Source organism: Strix uralensis, chromosome 6 (genome assembly GCF_047716275.1).
Source record: "Strix uralensis isolate ZFMK-TIS-50842 chromosome 6, bStrUra1, whole genome shotgun sequence".
Classification (NCBI taxonomy): domain Eukaryota; kingdom Metazoa; phylum Chordata; class Aves; order Strigiformes; family Strigidae; genus Strix; species Strix uralensis.
The window spans coordinates 21739797-21757734 of NC_133977.1; the positions used below are offsets into that span (position 1 = coordinate 21739797).

The 17938-nt window shown below is 37.2% G+C and overlaps 1 long non-coding RNA gene across 1 annotated transcript; it reads left to right on the forward strand.

Moving 5' to 3' along the window:
• Nucleotides 1–1200: 1200 nt before the first annotated feature.
• Nucleotides 1201–7317, forward strand: LOC141944969 (uncharacterized). Its single transcript, XR_012629379.1, has 3 exons — nt 1201–1272; nt 1394–1547; nt 6491–7317. It is a non-coding gene; the product is annotated as an uncharacterized LOC141944969 (long non-coding RNA).
• Nucleotides 7318–17938: the final 10621 nt, after the last annotated feature.

The following is a 17938-nucleotide window of genomic DNA, read 5'->3' on the forward strand; positions in this document are numbered from 1 at the left end:
ATGAGAAATTTAAAAATACTTGAAATCTGAACACTTTCTCATTTTATTTCATTGAAATTCAAATTATGTTAAACTTCCACTTTAAATGAACATGCAGATGCTCAGAACTATTCCCCCCCACCCAGATTACCTTCTGATGAAATTCAGTAAAAGCAAAACACTTAAAGGATAAAATAGAATTACACAAAATTTTCACAGGCCATATTCAGTTCTTTAGAATCCCCATGGAAAATAATTACAGCAGAGACTCCATAGATGTACAAGAAAGCTGATGTAGCCAGTGACATTTTGGTTCTATTTCCTGTCCCTAAAACCTCAGATCTGCACATCGTTATATAAGCAATAACAGGTATACTTTGACATGAGAGACAAATATGGAAATGTGCTCATAAAGTTCTCATAGGTTGCTTTTTCATTTTTATACTGTTCCATGAGCATTGGATACTTTAAGTATCCTCCTCATTTTTTTTTCCTGATTTCTCTGATTTCTGCAGGGATCATGTGGAAGAGAAAGAAATTTCTTCACAAAATGTGAAGAAACTTGTTCTCTGTAAGAAAAATCTAAAGAAAGAGCAATTGGCTATCTTGGCAGTTACATCAGAAATCAGATTTCAGAATGCTCTTAAGATAAGGGTCCAGATCTGCATGGTGAGAAACCACATGAGGTCTGATAGATTCCTCCTCTTCATGGGCCTCATGACTATACAACAGTGTCCTTATTTGTGTTTGCAGGCCACTCTTTTAGTGTCATCCATATGTTTATTGCTGAAGTTTTGCAAAGGAACACCCTGCAGTTCCCCAGGCTTTGGAAATGCATTTTCCTTTCTGTAGCCTTTCAGAAAAGCCACCAGGATTCCTAAACAATAACTGGACTTGCCTGAGGCCAGCAGAAAGCCTCATTTTTTCTAGATTGATGGATGTTTCAAAGAGCAGGGAATGAAAGCATCTCTGTGGAGCACCCAAAACTCCTCTGTCACCCAATGTAACTTGTCCCCAGGAGCCCTTGGGTATTTTGCCCAGAGACAGAGTGTTTTGGATCTGAAGCTGCTACCTCTTTAGTCACTGAGAATGGATTTTGTGTTTTATGTGCAACTTATACAATGGTAAAACTGGCAGTCTATCACCATAAATGTTTCTGTTTGCTTAAGTTAAGGAATGGATGTGATGCACTTTATAAAAACATGCCAGTGACTGCAGGCAGTTTAAAATGGTCTCAGGAGTTTCGAGAGGCTTCTCAAGGCACAGAACACATTTTAAGCACATCAATCATCTGTAAGTATTGCTGTAAAACATTGTACAATGGGGCTTAAAACACTTCAGGCACTTTCTGAAGTTATAGCCGCACTGTGTACTTAGAAATGACATTGAGGTGAAATCTCTTTTGTCTCTGTAGAATTTTGCAGATAGAAAAAACAAATCCTATTTTGCAAAAATGTGAGAGATTATTGGAATGGATTGATATAATGAAGAAATGTACCTCTGCTATACACAGGATCTACACCTCTGTACCTCAGACCCAAGTGTAATCATTCTCTGGAATTTGGATGGTATGAAGTAATTTTAATCAGAAAATAACACATTAGTAAATTTTACTGCATGACATTAAGGATTTATTTTAATTGTTTTAACAATTATCTTGTTTTATCATTAAAATTCTCTTTTGTGCTAGAGATAAGCACAAGTTATGTATCAGATTTCATAATTTTTACTTCAGGTTACAAAAAAGTGTAACAGGATTGTGTATTTATACTATAATACATGTTCCCTCAGAAGCATTAGTGGTTTAAAATACGAGAAATGCTATTTAGAATTCATTTTAAAGAAGAATATTGTACATAGGATCTAAATGAAATTACTAGAACCGCAGGATACAGATACCAAAGACTTGCAGCTCTTGCTTTTGGTAACTTGAGAAAGCTTTTCGGTTAGTGTCTGATTGCCTTTTTTTGAATAATAAAATCTTCTGTGGTTCTGTAGCCTTCTGCTGTTTCTCCAAAGAGTGTAACATCTTGAGAGTTTACAACATCCTTCTAACACCAAGCAGTTGCTTTTACTCTTGTATTGCAAGGGACACACACTTTACAAGGTAAATAAAGAAGATTCTTTTTGACAGATGTGTGTGAATATAAAGACATACTAGAAAATTGACATAACCATAATAGTCTCTTCAAATCGTCAACTACACTAAACCAAAACCAAACCGTGTTCAACTATTTTTCCCAATTATCTTGCCTGCTGGATGGTTGTTACTCTGTAGTTTGTAGTTGATCATACATTGTAGTCTTACTGTATGTATGGTTTTCTTTGAATACAAAAGGGTGACTCCTAATGCATTAATTTGTAAATGCATGGACAGAACTAATTCCTTCCATCAAGAAATGTATGAAATCAAGCAGAAGTGGTTTATGAGACTAGTAATAGGTGATGAAACTTCTCTTCTTAGTAGGCTGAACAGAATGCTTTTTAGGGACTGCAATAAAATCTATTGGTGATTTTAGTCCAGTTCCCAGAGATGTATACTGACAGAACTACTGTCATTACTGTAGTGAGTACAGTCTGCAAGTGTTGCAGCCTCCCTTGTTGAAACAAAGAAAAGAAACTACCTAATGGACTTCTTCCTGATGATGGAAATGGCATCTCGGGAACTGTGTAGATACTCATTGGATTTTTCTGTAAAAGTTAATATGGACCTTGTTAGAGTCTGCATATGGGCAGCCAGTAAAATAGACTTTCCTAGCCTCTAAACAGGTTATATAACAGGAACAAGCTGATACCATTCAGTGTTGAAACAGAATAACATCCCCATTCAGAATTGTACCAGTTTGGCTGCATTGTCTGTGAGCTAAAATTTGGGTATTTCACATAGAAGCTATGGCAGAAAGACAAAGGAGGAGCTGCAGTATAGAGAAACCTGTCCTGCTTTTGCCCAGTCATCCGTCTTATGGAGAGCCTGAAATGTTCAGTCTTACAGCCTATCCTGGCACATTTTGTTTACAGTGAAAACCAGATTCTCTACTAATGTATAAATAGGATACAGACTCTGCTGATTTAATAAGAACAAGGTTGAATTCACTGAGAACCTGGCATTAGATGTTTTTAAAACTAGAAGTCCGAGTACATTTGAATTTCATCCTTTTTTCCTAAGGGAAATGATCAATGGTTTATTGCAGCATAACAGGTAAACTTGGTTTTGGTACAATTGATTTATCAGGGTTTCTTGACTAAATAGACTGAACAAAGAAGGAAGGAATCTGATAAAACATATTTCTGATAAGCTTAAAAAGAATAAGAGTTTTTCTTACTCTCCTTATACTGTAAATTTAACTGTAATTACAAAGCTGTGCCAGAGGCTGAGGAAGATCATGTTGCAAAGAGAAGTAGTATACATGAATTGGAGAGTTCTGACAAACAACTGATGTCTGCCTCTGACTTGGCAGAATGTAGAACTCTGGGACTGTAATGAACAGACAGGGGGACCTTGTTTAAAATGTGTATGAGAGAATCTGAATATTCAAGCATAATGTGAAATTGGACATTGTAGAGATAGAGTCAAACCCTTTTTTTGTCAAGAAAAAAAATGGCAGAAATAATTTCTTCTATCCTTTGATGACAAAAAAAAGAGAGAAATGTTCAAACTGTGGAGTATGATTCAAGAAACAGTGGAAAAGATCCACCAGATAGTTTATGTGATAGTAGGCCCAGTAAATATTTTGTCTTGGGAGTAGCTATTGTTGCTAAATAGGTGTAAATAATTAGGAAAATCAGGATTAAGTAAAAGCTAAAACTGTTTTCAAATATTTGCACTTGCTGATGCAAATGTAACCCGAAAGGGAAATGGCTTTCAGTAATTAGTTCCAGATGTACTTGTAAAAGTTACAATGAAAAGGTAATTATGTTGTAAATAGTGGGAATGCTTTTCTTCATCAAAGTGAGAGTTCCTTTATTCCTGGACTGATCAGTTAGCTGGGATAAGAAATCCACACTGGGAAGAGCAATTCTAAACCCCTGTTACTGATTCTCTAAATTACTCTTTCCAGGACAATCAGTATTTGCTCCAGGCAGATCCTCTTTCTGATGAATGGAAACTCTACCCTGTATACATAGACCACATGATTGTAGATGGGCTGTTCAAAGCTATCAAGTGTTTTCTTCAGTATCTGACTGAAAACACTGAGACAACATTTAAATCCACTCCTTCATTTGAAGTGCAGCTTGTTCTTAATAACAGTGAAATGACTTTTAAACCTTCTTTGGACTTAATGTCAACGGCAATTTCTGTGATATTATGGAGGGACTAATCAAAAACATCTATGATACTGTCTGTAGATAGATTTGTCAAATACCTTGGAAAAGACCCTTTTCAGGTATCGTTACTTTTGCTACTTTTCCTTTCTTTTTTTTTTTTTTTTTTAAGTGTCACAATTGACCTTTCCTCTAAGCATTTGAATGTAGTTGTTTTCCAAGCCGAGTCACCCCTATCCAGTGGTTTATGCCAAGAAGGCTAATATCTCAAGAGAGCCTGTGAGGCTTTTTCCCATCTGTTCACTGTGAGCTGTCATCTTCTGCTCTCCTTAACCTCTGCCTCTCTTGTTTTATGAATGCATCCAGCCATTTCCATCAGCCACCAGCACACATACTTTGAATGATATTGGCTAACTTTTTTTTAAACTTTTTCTGGTTCACTTGCCAACTGGAGAGTGCCTTTCTAATACACACTGAAGTCTGCAGCTGGATGGACTGCCTGCAAAGCTGGTTCATGAATTTACCTTCTACTTTTGCTTGTGTATTGTGCACAGGCAGTCTTTGGCTTTACAGTGCATGTATTACTGAGCATTTGGTGTCAAATGACTTCCATAGCTATATTCCAGGCTGGATATTTCTCAAGAGCTGTTTGTTTCTTTATGATTATTGGTTGAATGTTTGCTTTTTTGGTGCCTTATTTCTCATCAGGACACCAGATGCTGTTTCTGCTCCCAGATCTGTAAGTACCACAGAGCTTATGTATCTACAACACTATGCTTCCCCATAAGCTATGAGGTTATGTCCACAGACAGCAGACAAAAGTGGTTTGTGAATTACAGTGAAACTCTTCTTCTAAACATTTAATGTTAATGCAAGTTTTTTTGCAAGACTATTTTTTCCAGACTAGCAGGACATGAAAAAATCTTTATGCAATTTCTTCCTTTTTCAATTCTTTTTATGAGATGGAAGCACATATCAATAAATAAATATATCAAAATATCACAGTTATCCAGGGAAAAATAGATTAATTGTAAATTGGTTACACTGTATAATAGTGAAAACTAAACAAAGGAAGGGTAAAATAACAGTTGAGAAAAGAAGGGATGTTGATAGGACAGGGGAAAATGAAAAAGGAACCAGCTGCAGAAATGATGAGGTGAGGAGATAGCATAGGAAAAGATAGAAGAGGACAGGAGCAAGTAGTCAGTCAGCCTGGAAGCTGTTCCTGAAACTCTTCTGGCTTCTGCCAGTTTGATTTTTCTCTGAACTTCATGGCTACTAATTCCACAGTACTCAGCAGCAAGGATGTGAAGGTTTACCACCACTGCCTGTTGAGTGGACAGGAGAACTTACCTGTTCATTATGAGTCTGTCACTGCTGGGCTGACTCTTTAAGCTAGGATCAAAGAGAAAACAGTGGAAACAAAGGTTCTAAACTGTGTTCTCAGACACACAGAACCATGTCTGCATAATCTGTGTTCTAATGGATGTTGAATTTCCTCTTTCTTCTTTCTCCACCAGGCGATGCAGTCTGTGGAAATGGAAATTGGTGTGTTATATGCAACAGGCACCAGTTTGTATTTGTAAACTGTGCTTCACTAGTACTCTTAGAGGTAGGAAGGGCCCTTGGTTTTGACTCTGGGCTTTAGTGAGTCCATTATATTTGCCAGCAAAACAGTATCTTCAACCCCAGTGTTCAAAAGGGTGGGATTTGTAAGCCTCACTGAACTCTCTACTAGCCATAGCAGTCCAGTCAGTTGAGATATTTTAATCATCTCTCCATGGCATTATAAATATGTTCACGGGCTAAAGAAAACTCTTGGCGAAGATGCCTGGACTCAAGATTCCAATTTTTTGAGCTCTACTGGAAAGTGACACTGATGGTCATAAGGATCTGAATCACAATTCATCTCACTAGCAAGTGTTGTAAGTTAAATCAACATGTTGGAAGATATGAGTAATAACAAGTGCAATGTTTTGTGTCTGGCTGATGACAGTACATACTTTGAATTTTTGATGTTAGTATGATGCGTGAAATAGAAATTATAATACTTGAGAAATATGTATCCAAGCAGTCATTTCCTATTAACTTGTTTCTAGAAGCAGACAGGAAATTTGCTGCTAACTGACAAGTTATAATTGTCATTGCCATCAGTACAATATCTTGGGTCTTGCCATGTGTCTTGGCTTTAAGGACACCTTTTCTTCCTGCAGTTTAATCTTTGCCTCCACTGCTTTTTCACTTTCAGGTGCACATTTAGCATGACATAGATCAGATGGATACCCTGGAAGAAATAAGTCAAGTAGCTATGAAGAAGGGAAACTTGTTCACTGTTTATGTTCTGGAGCAACACTTTAACAAATAGTGGTACTTAATGGATGGATGGTAAAATTGGATTTGTGAAGTAGTTTCTGTTCTGTGGACAATTTCTTCGTAAAGGTGAGCTGGAATTCTATGAAAATTATGAGCTTCCAAAACATTCATGAGACTTAGTGCGTTCTAAAGAACAGGTATTTCCATTTTTGCAGAGGTTTCCTTCCTTTCTTGCGCCTATTAAGGAAATATAATTAATTACATTATTTTGTTGATTTGTTTAAAATCTAGTGTTCATGATGTGGTGGGTTTTTTTTTTTTCTTTAGGGCCAATATTCTAATAAAGTTAGTGAATCATAAAGTCAGAAGATTTTTTGATAGTTGTTTCAAATCAAGTTGACCATAAGCCTTTTAAATATAATGGGTGAATTTAATTTAGAAATGGACCTGAATTTTAAAGAAAACAGCTCAAGCTTAGGTAAGCTTCTCTGGTTTCTGTTTCATATATATTTTTATGTATACATACATACACGCACACTAATATATGTATGTAATCCTCCTCTGTACATGTATATATATTTGAATTAAAATTCAGAAGGATGGACTGAAGGATCCCTTAAATCCCTTCCATCCCTTTTATCTATAAGACAGTAGAGATTTTTTGCAGACTTTGGTCTCCCTTCGGACAATAGGCATAACTGCTTTGGCCTTAAACTTCTTCTGGATAAACATCAAGTTCACAAAAATGTTGATGTTTTTAAGGTGTTCATGGTATCTTAGAAATAGGTATTTCTTCTTTGATTAGTGTGGACTGAATTTTTTTACTCATTACTGTATTAAGGACTTTTAATGTTTCTGTGTCATCTTTGTAATAAATATATCTAAAATGCACTTCAAAATGGTACTTCTCACTATGCTGAAAAACTAGAGCAGGACTGTTTAGTGCATGAGAGCTGGTGTCTAGATTGAAAATTGGCTGTGTATGGTATTCTGAACATCTGTTCTTTGGGAGAAGATCTCTTTAAAATTCATGGCAATCCTGGACTCTTCTAAAAGATGGATGTGGATCACAGTGCTGCACCCATTACCTCAGATGCCCACCTGATTTATTTCCTGCTGTCAGACAGCATGCCCTTGCCCCTGATTCTGCAGTACTGAGAACCCAGAGTTATTACTTGAGGCATGTGCAGTAAATGCAGAAAAGGAAGACATGGTCAAGTGTAAATGAATCCAGGATGTTTCTCAAGAATATCTTGTCATACATTTGAAATGTGTTTCTCTCTTGTTTAAAAGAGAACAAAAGAGCCCACCAACCAAGACTTGACACAATGTTTGATTTGATTGCATTTACTTGTTCATTAATATAATTGATGTGTATGGTTTGCCTTAAGTTTTCAGGTGCTCTGTGCTAATTAACTTGACATTTTCTTATGTTACATATTATTCGTGTTACTGAATGGAGAGACTCATTCATGAAACCAGAGACAGGTTTGACTAAGAAAGTGTGAGAAGGAGAGTGCACAGCTCTGGATGAAATAGTAGGATATCTAATGGCTATAGAGGAGCAGGAATCAGTAGATGACATTCTCAAAGTCTTAAAACTGACCTCTTCAGAACTTGTGGATAGCAGGTGCCAGAACGGGGGGTGAGGAGCCTATGCAGAACTGGAGGTAAGGGTTCAACATAACATCTATAAAACTCTGGCACATACCTAAATAGGAGCAAGAATAAAAATAACTCTAAATGAGCTAATACGACTTTTTTTTCTGTAGACTGTTTACCTTGGACACTTTTTTACTGGATATATTTTTAAAATATAGAATGGTATCTGCTATCTGTTCCCAATTCTAAGGTTAAATACTCTGTTGACTTAATTGGGTCTAGAATAGGGACATTGTAGTCTTTCATTGTAGACATTTTTAATGTTCTGAAGTTTCATTCAAGAGACTTAATGAGAAGTGTTTATCAGTGCTGTACCAGCATTGTCCTCCTAGGAATCAATTAAAATGTTTAGGAGAAAAACTTACTTATCAGTGGAAGATAGTTTTCATCCAAGTAGTCATAAGCTAAAGGCAGCTTTTAAGGCAGTTTTTAACTATGGCTCTCCCTTAGTAATGAAATTTAGATTTTAACGTCAGACAGGACCATTAGTTTATGTGGTCTGCCTTCTACAGAATAGGATTTCCAAGTTGCACAAATGTGTCCTAAAAGGCACACCTGGAAAATTTTGGTTTTGTGTTTGTGCTTGCATTTCAGTTAAACCTGAAATGCAGAGGCAAAAACTAACATACACTCCTCTCCAGTTGTTGGGGCTAAGAGCAGAGTTGAGAGATACAGAGGGACCACATGGCTCAAATAGCCAATGATTCTTGGTCAGGGGATTCAGAGTGTGATGTGAGATATGGTGAACTTAATCCAGTGTTTGATTTACAGCAAAACCTTGGTCTTGGTGCTCTCCCACATTTCAGATGAATGCATGAAACATGGGGTAATCCACTGCTGCAGTTTAATATACACATATTTTTAAATAACTGTTGAAAGGTGGGTTCTGTCTACTGCCCCACTGGGACAAAAATAATTTTTGAAACATGAACATTTCTGGTTAAATGAAAATTTATTTTCCAACTGATCTTAGGTAAGAAGCTCACAGGGTACATTTGATTTTAGTTTTCATAAATAAGACCTGGCAAACAGCTGAAAATGTCTCAATTCTGCCTCTGTCCCTGAAATTAAAAGGTTTTTCAGTGCATAACCTGAGGCAGGTTAAATCCTGATCCTGAAAAAAATCTACTGAGTAGTCTTTATCTTACAGGATCAGGGCATTCCTTATTTGTGCAGGTAGGTCAGGTAATTAGCAGATTAATTACTTGTGGGCAAACTGTCAGGGTCCCTGAGTGCACTAATAGGCCTTTAATAGTCCTGCCTAGCTCCACCTGGGGACTCCACCCTCCATCCAGGGGACTCCACTTAAGCTCAGCCCTGGGCCTCTGGTGTTTCTCTGAGCTACATGGGAGATGTGCCTATTTTCAAGTCTGCCTCTGGCCCTATCTCTTGGGTGGATCTGGACCTATGCTCTAGGTAGATGTGCTCTCCTGGATAGACCCCCATGGCTGTATGCTGTAGCTTGTTTCTGTCCCTCTTACTCCTCCTGGAGGCACCCACGACCTGGTTTGTTACTGGCTGCGTGTGGGCCTATTGATGCATCCAGTTACAAGCACCCAGCTCTGATGCCATGCTTAATGCCCTGTAGGACTGTGCCCTTGGTTGGTGAGGGCATTGTCTGTGCTAGGGTGGCCTTCCGCTCCTGGCTCACCTTCCTTAGGAAGTGCTAGCCCTTGCTGCTCCCTGATGAATATGTGCCTGTTTACACACAGAGGTGCAGAAATGGTCTCAGATGGTACATGGAAATTGAAGATAATCTTGAAAATTTGAGCCATGATCTTTAATGTAACTTTAATTAGGGAAGTGTTGACAGACCAAAAGTTGAAGCAGTAAAAATAGCACCAGTATAATATTTGACTGTGTAAAATACCAGTTCTTTATGAATTGGAGCTTTGCTTTCAACCTGATTTTTCCAAATGACTAAAGGTGTTTCTGTAGTTATTTTTTTCCCTGGCATGATATGCAGGAAGTGTAAAGACTTACACTGCATATGAAAATGGGGAATCTTTCCAAATAATTTCTTTACTTTTCAATTCTAATCTTTCATGCCTTCTAATATAGCTGAAAAATAAAATTCACCGTGGAAATATACTTTTTAAAGTACAGTTTATAGACAGATATTTCATTGTGTTCTTATTTATGAATCCACTGTCAGAGGATTGCTAGTGTTTATTAAACTTCTAGCCAACTTGCTTCAAATAATGATTGGAAACCTTTTTGAGCATTATGACTTGTAAGGAGGCAATGAGGTTCAGCTGTGTCACAGAATTGTGGAATTATGTAGAATGAGATTCAAGGTAATCACAAATGTTTGCAAAAGCCCTATGTAAGTTTTCCAAAACAACAACAAAAAACTTCTTTATCTTTGTGTAGTTGCCTTTAAACTACAGTGTCTAATATACATGCTGTGAGAAAGTCCTTGTCCATATTCAACTACACTTGTGGCTGACTTTTTTGTCAGCAACAGGTATTTCTTGTAGAATAGATGAGCCTTTGGGATGTCTAAAAGCAGTATAAGGAGTATGACTTTTTTGGGACCAAACCGGGGTCAAGCACACACTTGCGAAGAGCTAGGCAGGTTAAGCAAAAGCACTTAACACTGAGTTTGGGACTTAATAATATGTTCAGTTATCATTATGTACATTTTTGCACTCTTCTTACGGATGGGTCAAAATAATAATGTATTTATCAAAGTATAGTGAGTTGCATCACTGGGGTGTTTTTTTATATTGCTGCAGTTTATTTCCAAATTTAATATGCATAAACATGTTCTAACTAGAAAATGCAGGATATTGTAAACAAACTTTAATCTTTTGCATAAATTACATTTTGCAAATTACCCTGAGTAATAAGTCCGTGTTTGTCACAGCATAAGGGCATAGGGAAGGAATGACACACAGTCAACTACCGTTTTTCAAAAAAGGAAAAAAGGGGAGGAAGGAGAGGAGAATGGAAGTATGTGTATGTGTGTTTCTCTGGGGGGAGGGTTGTTGGCTTTTCAAACTGACAAACAATATCTACTTGTAATGTTGTTAGGAATTACCTGAAAAGTGGGAGAATCTTAAAAAGATTGCCTTCACTGTAAAGCATGAAGTGGTACCTCTGCAGTCCAAAGAAGTGTCTGTTATCAGAAGAAAATGTGTACTTTTGGAGGTGAGATCAGTTCTGTGCTCTGAACCGAATGATTTTTCGTTTTTTGTTCTGATAACAAGCTGGTGGCAAGCTTCACTGAACTGGGAAATTGTAAACTCTTAGAAAAGGCTGTCTAAAGATAACAATTCAATGTTTCTCAGTAATGTATTCTGGATGAATCTGATAATTTAAAGCCCACTCCACTGAAATGGGAGTGATGCTTGTGTCCTCTTTATCTTCAATTATGTCTAATCTGTTTCTAATTCAAACATGGTGCTGCTGTTGTCAGATCAAATATAGATTTTAAATGTTTTATGTTTCTCCACTGGGAATGTTTTAAATGTATGAGGGCTGTCTGTCAGGGGCTATACTGACTGAATGTAGTAAAGTTTTAGGTAAATTTAAAGGAAATGAAAGAGTGCTTGAAAATGAAATGATTCACAGTTCATGAGATGAAATGTATCTAATGAATGACATTTAAGGAAAAGTTATGGAACAGTCTCCATGGATTACCTGCTTAACCTCCAAGGAACCCTAATTCAATAAATAAATTGTATCTTTCATCTTAAACAGCATGGTTTTAGAGACAGATTTCTTAAAAAAAAAGGCATCTTTAGGTTTGCTCAATTTTCTTTCGAGGATATGGATAAGTTAGGAATAACCATTATTTTATGAACTGTTATGACATATCTGTCATTGTCAATAGCTTGGAGTACTAATCACAGTTTACAGTCAAAACAAAAACTGCATCAACGTTATTTATCAAGATATATTCCCAAGTATTCCACAATGTGAGAATGAAAAATGTAACAAAAAGAGCTTTCCCAACTAGAAATAAATTTTAGAGAAAGAGTAGCTCACCAGAGTACATTGAATTTTGAATGTCTGTTCTCATGACCTCTGCTTTGAGGAAGATTCACAAGTCTCATCTTAAAGTCAGCAAATGATAAATTATATAAAAATGCATTTTTTTTCTCTGACATGATTAAGAACTAAATAAAGAATCCATCTGTATTCTTTCAAAATTCTGTTGTTGAAATGTTGAAATGATTCTAAAGTATATTCTAATTGCAGGCTGATTATGAACTTGAGACCAAAGTTGGAAGTCTGTTTTTTATCAGTGTTTTCTCCTTGTTCTTGATTTGTCACTGGAGTATTGTTTGGGCGTGTGGGGTTCAGTGACTGTTGAATAGATCAAAATAAGGGGAGAGGGGGCAATGTAAGAGCGTGGTGGGTTTTTTGTTTACTTATTTTGGGTTTTCAGGGGTTTTGGGGTTGGTTTGTTGGGGGTTTTTTGCTATGGTTCAGATCTTGATTCAGATTGCTGAGGAACCTGTACCTACCTTCTGTGTTGTACACACATACAGGTGCTAACTGCAAATCAGCTAGTAAATTTTTGGAATATGGAAGGAATCTACCTCAGGTGCACTCAGCAGAAAGGTCATTCACAGACACCATTTCTGCATCTGAAGGAAGAACCTTTCTCCATAAATGTTCCCTCTGGAGTTGACTAATTCTGACGGACTCCACCCTACAATAGGGAACATAAGGCAGCCCAAGCATGAGATTCTCAGCCCATGGAGGCTGCTCTCTCATTGTTGCTCTTTGGTGCTACCTTTGAGAACTTCCATAAATACTAAGAGGATCCACCAGACAAAGGGTGGTGAGGAGTCTCTATGTCCTCACTCTTTCATATACTTCTTCAGTAGAAGAGCCAGTTATGCTATTTTTCTAGTGTACAGGTGCTCAGCCATTGAGCCTGCAAGATGGATATGCCTGGCAGGCGCAATTCATCAAGTCTGCAGCCAAGTCTTAGCCTCTTTCTTTCATGGATTCCCTTAAAAACCAGAATGGAATTAGCAGGATTTACCTGACATGCCATGTCTATGGCAGATAAGCATAGTAACTGTAATACTTTTGTAGAGTATAAACCTATCGTGTGTGGGACAGCTTTGTTTCCTGTGCAGGGAAGTAGCTATGATAAAGGCACTGGCAAGAGTCTCCAACAGAAGTCATGCTACTTTTGATGGTAGGAACATTGTGAGTCAGATAGAAGGAAGAACAGCTAACTCCTCTGACCAAATACTTCAGTATGGGTCGTCTTTACTTCCTTTTGTTCTAAGACCATACAATGATCCTTCTTTTAAATATGATGGACCTACCTCCCCTAATAGCTTTCCCACCAGGACAGCCAGTAATGACAAAAAAGCATGGAAAAAGTGAAGAAGAGATATTTCTGGACAAAGCATAAAACATTCTCACAGTGTATATCAAGGTACTGGTAGATGATGGAAGACAAAGGCTTCTCTCTGTGCAAACTCATAAAGATACTGCAAAGTGACAACTTGAGCTGAAGGAACTTCTGGCTACATCTTTCTGAAGCATGCATACTAGATTAAAGGTGGCTGAAACAGTTCTTTGTTGATGCCGTTTTGCTAAAGTCCATGGTCATATAGTGGCCTTTCAAGAGTAAGGCCTTTCATGTAATGGGAAGAAGTGTTCATCACCCTCACACAAGAAAAGAGAAGAGAGAATATCACCAAAGAAAAAGAAGTAGAGAATTTCAGGTGTTATTGTTCAGTTTTGCTGAATTTAGAGACCTCTCAGATAGTGTAAGAGGAGAAGAGGGAAAAAGACCCTTGGAAACTTATTCCATTTCATTTCTATTTACTTTCTTGTACTTACTGCCTGCTTTTAAAAAAGCACCCTGTTTTCTCATTTGAATAATAGTGTATTTTAAAACACAGCTTTATGAACATATAAGCAAAATGAGTGCAGAGCAGACAAAATAAGAAAAAACAGATGCTGGGCAAACAGATCAATACATTGGTGGTGATCTTTCTCCAATGATGCTATAATTTTCCAGTCTTTTTTTTTTTTTTCTCTTGACCTTTTGAAAAACTAGAGTTCTGAACCACAATGGTAAACATTCCACAAAGAAATTGGAAGAGAAGCTATGCTTTCCTTCTATTCTTGCCTTGCCTATGTGTGTGTTAACATATGTTGCATAAATATGTATGTATGTAATAGTTAAATGAAAGAACGTAGACTTTAGTAATGGTATCTGCTTTCAGAACGAAGCCCTTAAGTTTTTACTGTAATTTTCACCTTGCTTAGTCTTGCAAGATCTGTGATGGAAGCGTATATGGAAGAGAACTATTTATAAAAATAATCTTAGTTTGCAGCATCACTCTTGTGATTTCCAAAAAATAATCCCAAATCCTACTTAGTTGAAAAAAATTTTACTACCACTTGGCCTTGGAAAGCAATGCCATGATAAAGTGTCAAATTATCCTGAATGTCTTTACACTTTCTTATGGAAAACAGAAATGCTGAATAAGAAAAATAAATGCCTGAAAAGTACAAGTAGCTGGTAATGCAGGAGCCTGACTCTCTAGCTGCCAGATGCATGCAACTAGTTTCCTCTGAAATCAGAGGGAATTGGTCACAGCCTGTCAGTACAGAAGAGAATCCAGATGACTATGTTATATCGTGATGGGTCCAGACAGAAAAGAACTGTAACAAGCTGGATATGGTCCAGAGTTCCCAAGAGCTGGGGTATGTCAAGCCCTGTGTAGCTGTGCTGCTTCAAATTTTTTCACATATAGAATCCCCCAATTTTTATTAACTTTGTCTAGAGCATAGCTGCTGTTTTAACATATTGCCTGGTACAAGAGCCAGGAAAGTCTCTTGGAGAGGACAAATAGCTGCTTGAGGTTTGTTAGTTCTTCCTCTGTGGGAGAGCCCTTGTCCTCTTTTGAACACACTAGCAGAGAGAGTTGATAGAACAGGCTCTATCAGCTGAAGTGTGATCTGATCTAGTCCTCTGGGCACCAGAGACCGTAGTGCTGAACTGTCATCTTTTGTGGCTTTCTGGGTGCAGTTCATCTGACCTATTTAGATATGTCCTTTAGGACAGGATGGGTTGCACGCTATGTACTGATGACTCTTAAATAGATCTCCACTGGCTGTAAAATGAATTGTTTCTAACTAGATTTTTACATCAGTTTAGCTAACTTGATATAACACAATTTTCTCCTGATGAAGATAAGCTTAAACATCCATGCACAGATTTTGACTATATTTATTAACATTTGTGTAATAGACTCTATTTGTTGTAAACTTACTTTTATCCTTTTGCACATGCAAAAATTTTACGCATTTGTGTGCCTAATGAGCATCTGATCATCACCAAAAATAACTGAGAACAAGAGCTGCTTCTTCAAGGTTGTTCATACATAACTTTTACAGCCTCATCTAGGTGCTTTTGTATGCCAGACCCATGAAATAAAATTATATATGTACACTTGGAGGACAAAGGTGATGTTTAATATTTTATTTATAATAAACCAGCATAAAATGATATTAATTTATATTATGGCTATAGTTCTCAGTTTTTGGTGCTGCCTTACATCTGTCCTTGGGTGCCAAATATACAAACTGGTTTGCTCTGTTATCTACCTGGAAAAACCTCTTTTGACTGGTTTGTTCAGCAATGGTCTCATTCATTGCACTGTTAAGCAGTAAAGTAGGTAAAAGTTGGAATACCTTTCTTCATATTTAGTAGACAGGATGGGCTATTAATCAGTACCATTTCAATATTGTGTTCTAAGTGATATGAATACATCTACTGATTTATAAAAAGACAGAAACAAATGCACTTAAGTGTGTGACACACTGAGGATAAAGGTTGGCTACATGAATAAGAAGAGAGAAAAAAATTATTCAGGACAGGAATAACTTTCTCAAATTTTCTCCAAATATCTTGTCTAATTCAAGTAGCTCCTAAAAATTCATTTCCGTAGGGCTATATACAGCAATTAACCTCTAATTAAACAAATGAACAAACAAACAAGAAATATACTTGGAACCCCAAAACATAGATTTATTTAAACCATGTCACTTGATGTTCGTAATTCTGTAAACCTCTTATCCCTTATTGTATTTGAAATACTCCCACTTGTCTGTCACTTCTGTTATTAGTCTGGATAGCAAGCTGTCCAGGTCAGAGATCATCTACTTTGTGTTGCTTTCATATTTTTTGCAGGCTTCAAAATTTTAAAAGCGTGTGTGTGAAAAAGAGAGTATGTGTAATTGTCTAAATATGTATATACTTATACATTTGTTTACAGTGGTATGGTTGATGACTCCAGCAGCTTCCTGTGAAGTGTTGACAGCGAGCAGACCTTCGTTTATTTGCAGAGGAAAGATTCCATCATTGGTACATTGCATGGACCTGGTATTCATAATCCCCTATCAGCTTTATGCATTACTGACCTCCACAGGCATTTTAGGGGAAGGCACAGCAGGAAGAGAGGAAGGTCAGTACAGAAAGTGTTGTTCCTTTTGCAGACAAGTAACATGTGTTTAAGTGTTGTCTTACACCATTTTTGCATATAAGGCTTGGTTGCTCTTCCTGGGAAAATTATCTGTCCATAAGAATTTGTTTCTTATTTCAATCGAAGGGTCAGTGATAAGGAGCACTGTCAAGTTCCACTGGGTCCATGTCATGCTATGTCCAAGTAGAGCTATGATCATGTCAGTTTTCTGGGTGTTGTTATGTCCAGATCAAGACACAATTGTGGGCGTTATTCTTGCTCATTGGTTTGTGTGAAGTAGGTTTGTCTGTGTATATGAAACCCAGGTTTGGAGAGGTGATGAAATGTGAGTTGAATCCCTTCCTGTCCCCTTCCCATATCTGTTTTACTTCATGTGTTGTATAGAATTTATTAATAATTAAGCAAAGTGTTAGGATACTTGTTAACACATTTCTGTTTACTTCTTGAATACGAAAAGGCTCTGCCTCACCTTATCTAAAGGACATTAACACTTCTAAAAGTAATGTGAGGGGAGTCAGTATTTCCTTCAGCATCCAGATTAACACTATAGGAACCACATGAAATCCTTGGAGCAGAGGGGGATGTTTGTGTTTGAACAGACATCCAGGGAAGGTTTGAATGTGTAGAATTCTTTGAGTATCTAAAATGCAATAGGTTTTTAGCTGGGTAATAGAAAAAAATAGAACAGATGTCAAATCTTAGTGAATTGCTGTATGCTTCTCTAACTGCAAATATATTACTTCCTAAATTTTATGATTTCTGATGTTAAGGGGGATTTCATGGTGACTGAGGATCTGCAGGTGTAGAACCCAGCTTCCCATGACAATGGGCACTGGGCAGCAATTCTGAGGGGCAGGCAGTAGTATTGACCCAGAGGCAACTTTGTATAAAGTGGGACCCTGGAGAGGTGGCCTGACTGTTGAAGCATTCCCACAAGTTTGTAAATGTATGATTGGAACTGTAGCTTGTTTACACTAATGCTGACTTTAAGAGCAAAAATCTTGGGGGACACACACACAAATCTTGGAAATTCATTTTTCAGGGCAGAATTGATCATTTTGATTGGACAAACTGAGGAAATCATATTAATGCTCTGACTATGGTTTTCATCTCCAAATCTTGGAGCATCTTTCAAATAAATACAAGCAGTGCCTGTATGATAGTGAGTACCTAGTTAAGCAAGCTTTAGATGAGCTCTTAGGTGTTTACAGCACAGAATCCACACAAACATGGCTTATCAGCAACAAAGT